Source organism: Dreissena polymorpha, chromosome 5 (assembly GCF_020536995.1).
Source record: "Dreissena polymorpha isolate Duluth1 chromosome 5, UMN_Dpol_1.0, whole genome shotgun sequence".
Classification (NCBI taxonomy): domain Eukaryota; kingdom Metazoa; phylum Mollusca; class Bivalvia; order Myida; family Dreissenidae; genus Dreissena; species Dreissena polymorpha.
This window is the reverse complement of record NC_068359.1, coordinates 125944152-125948161: the sequence shown is the minus strand read 5'-3', so window position 1 is coordinate 125948161 and position 4010 is coordinate 125944152.

The window sequence follows — 4010 nt, the reverse complement described above, 5'->3', positions numbered from 1 at the left end:
GACAGTTTTTGTCACATTGTTTGCTTACCCAACGTTGACTTGCTTTGTACAAAATTATGGCGTGGAAGACTTCTGTTCACAGGCACTCCCACAAAAGGTGAATCACACTTAATGGGCAAACCCACAAAAGGAGAATCACACTTAATGGGCGAACCCACAAAAGATGAATCACATTTAATGGGCAAACCCACAAAAGGAGAATCACATTTAATGGGCAAACCCACAAAAGGAGAATCACACTTAATGGGCAAACCAACAAAAGATGAATCACATTAAATGGGCAAACCCACAAAAGGAGAATCACACTTAATGGGCGAACCCACAAAAGATGAATCAATTAAATGGGCAAACCCACAAAAGGTGAATCACATTAAATGGGCACAACCACAAAAAGTGAATCACATTAAATGGGCACACCCACAAAAGGTGAATCACATTAAATGGGCAAACCCACAAAAGGTGAATCATATTAAATGGGCAAACCCACAAAAGGTGAATCTCATTAAATGGGCACACCCACAAAAGGTGAATCACATTAAATGGGGAAACCCACAAAAGGTGAATCACATTAAATGGGCAAACCCACAAAGGGGTGAATCACATTAAATGGGCACACCGACAAAAGGTGAATCACATTAAATGGGCAAACCCACAAAAGTTGAATCACATCAAATGGGCAAACCCACAAAAGGTGAATCACATTAAATGGGCACACCCACAAAAGATGAATCACATTTAATGGGCAAACACACAAAAGGTGTATCACATTAAATGGGCAAACCCACAAAAGGTGAATCACATCAAATGGTCAAACCCACAAAAGGTGAATCACATTAAATGGGCACACCCACAAAAGGTGAATCACATTAAATTGGCAAACCCAGAAAAGACGAATCACATTAAATGGGGAAACCCACAAAAGGTGAATCACATTAAACGGGCAAACCCACAAAAGGTGAATGACATTTAATGGGCAAACCCACAAAAGGTGAATAACATTAAATGGGCAAACCCACAAAAGGTGAATCACATTAAATGGGCACACCCACAAAAGTTGAATCACATTAAATGGGCAAACCCACAATAGGTGAATCACATTAAAATTAATCTGGATGATCATTCAGTCGTCTCTTATATGGCTTTTGTTTATTATTTAAATTGAGCATACATAGGTAGTTAATTATAATGATTTTTAGCTCTCTTGGACACAAAGTGCTCGAGGTGGGCTATTGAGAGACCAGGTGTCCTTCGTTGTATGTTGTGTATCAGGCTTGTAAACGCTTAGCTCTTTATTGCTCTAGAATCCACATTTTTAATAAAATTTTGAGGAAGTTTGGTCAGATTGTTCATCTTGAAAATAGCTTGGAGGAAAGTGGTGAATGTGCGTCCGCAATATGGAATCCCAGGTCAACTCTTAGACAAATATTGTTACCCCTACATAGGCCTCTTTCATGACTACATCTTGATGACACTTGGTCATAATATTTATGTTGACAATATCTAAGCTTATTTTAAATCTGAATCATGTACGTTGAAATAATAGGTCACTTCGTCAAATATGAAGGGTGTTAAGGTCAAACCTAAGGAAAGCCTTGTTACCACTCCAGAGGCAACATTTATGACTAAGTCTGGATGAAAGTTGGTCACAATTTTGTCTTTACAGTATTAAACATAGTGCAAATCAATGTCCTGTAAATCCAAAAACCAGGTACATCAGGTCAAATCGCAGAAACACCTTAAACCGGTCTAGACACAACATTAATGCCTCAATTTTACTTGGTCTGAATGTTCATTGACTGAGTTTGAATCTTGGTCATGTGCCGTTAACCCATTTATAACGAGTGGACTCTCCCATCCTTCTAAATTGGATCAATTTCTTTCCAAAATAAGGGATGTCTAGTATATTTATTTCTATATTTAGAATATTTCTTACAGAAATTCCTTTAAGCAAACAGTGCAGACCTTGATCAGACGCTGCATCATGCGGCGTCTCATCTGTGTCTTCGCTGTTTGCCAAGGCATTTTTTCTAGGCGCTAGTCATAAATGTATTAAAGGTAGGTCACCATATCAAATCTTAGAAAAACCTTGCTCCCAATATAGACGCCACATACAGGACTCAATCTTGAAGAAACTTGGTCACAGTGTGTATCTTGACCGAGTTTTTGGTCATTTGCATCCAAATCTAGGTTATCTTGACAATATTTGGGTAAAGTTTGAATGTGGGTCATGCGAGTCCAAAAACTTGGTAATTAGGTCAAATGTTAAAAAGAACTTGTCACTACCTTTAGGAAGCAATTATTTATTGTCCCCTACTGGTTTCACCGGAGACTTCCCCTACCGGTTTCACCGGAGACTTCTGGTTTGCGCTCTGTCTGTCAGTCAGTCACCCCTACTGGTTTCACCGGAGACTTCTGGTTTGCGCTCTGTCTGTCAGTCAGTCACCCCTACTGGTTTCACCGGAGACTTCTGGTTTGCGCTCTGTCTGTCAGTCAGTCACCCCTACTGGTTTCACCGGAGACTTCTGGTTTGCGCTCTGTCTGTCAGTCAGTCACCCCTACTGGTTTCACCGGAGACTTCTGGTTTGCGCTCTGTCTGTCAGTCAGTCACCCCTACTGGTTTCACCGGAGACTTCTGGTTTGCGCTCTGTCTGTCAGTCAGTCACCCCTACTGGTTTCACCGGAGACTTCTGGTTTGCGCTCTGTCTGTCAGTCAGTCACCCCTACTGGTTTCACCTGAGACTTCTGGTTTGCGCTCTGTCTGTCAGTCAGTCACACTTTTCTGGATCCTGCGATAACTTTAAAAGTTCTTAATATCTGTTCATGAAACTTGAAATATGGAAAGATGGCAATATGGACATTATGCACGTCATTATACCCCCACTAAACGAAGTTTAGGGGGGTATATAAGAGTGAGCTTGTCGGTCCGTCTGTCAGTCCCTGTCCGCTCTCTAATTCAAGTAGTTTTCATCTGATATTCACCAAACTTGGTAAGAAGTTGTATCTAGATGATGTCTAGGCCAAGTTCGAACGTGGGCCTTGTCGGGTCAAAAACTAGGTCACAGGGTCACTTAGTGCGTTTTAAACATTCATCATGTTGTCCGCTCTCTAATTCAAGTAGTTTTCATCAGACCTTCACCAAACTTGGCCAGAAGTTGTTGCTAGATGATGTCTAGGCCAAGTTCGAAAATGGGTCATGGCAGGTCAAAAACTAGGTCACGGGGTCACTTAGTGCGTTTTAAACATTGAGCATGCTGTCTGCTCTCTAATTCAAGTAGTTTTCATTTGATCTTCACCAAACTTGGTCAAAAGTTGTATCTAGATGATGTCTAGGTCAAGTTCGAAATATGGGTCATTTCATTTTGTTCCTACGTCAAAAATTTTGGTTGCTATGGCAACAAATAGACTAGAAATACTGCTGACAATGGTGGTTTTCTGGATCCTGTGATAACTTTAAAAGTTCTTCATTTTTTTTCATGAAACTTGAAACATGGATAGATGGCAATATGGACATTATGCACGTCGTTTCATTTTGTTCCTACGTCTGAATGTGATACGTCTAATTGGATAGGACAAAAAAGCTTAACTCTTTCAGTGCTGGAACCAAATTTTGAAGGGGCCTTTGCAAACAGTTTGGATCCAGATGAGACGCCACAGAACGTGGCGTCTCATCAGGATCCAAACTGTTTGCTATTCTGATAGTATTCTTTGTATTGTTTTTGAAGAAAATGCAAATTTTAGAAATTCAGCAGACGACATTTTAGCAGACGACAAATTTCCCAGCATGCAAAGGGTTAACCGCGGCTTCACTTCCCATTGACGAAGCTCATGAAGTACTTAAAGGCTGTGTTCTTATATTTAATTATTACTACCCTATTATTACTACCGTATTGCATTCTGTGATCACGTATAGTTTAGATTATATAAATATTGTTGTTTCCTATCCTGATTTTAGTTTTGATCAAAATATGTTAATTGTTTTCAAAACACCTAAAAAAACATGTAAAAGTATA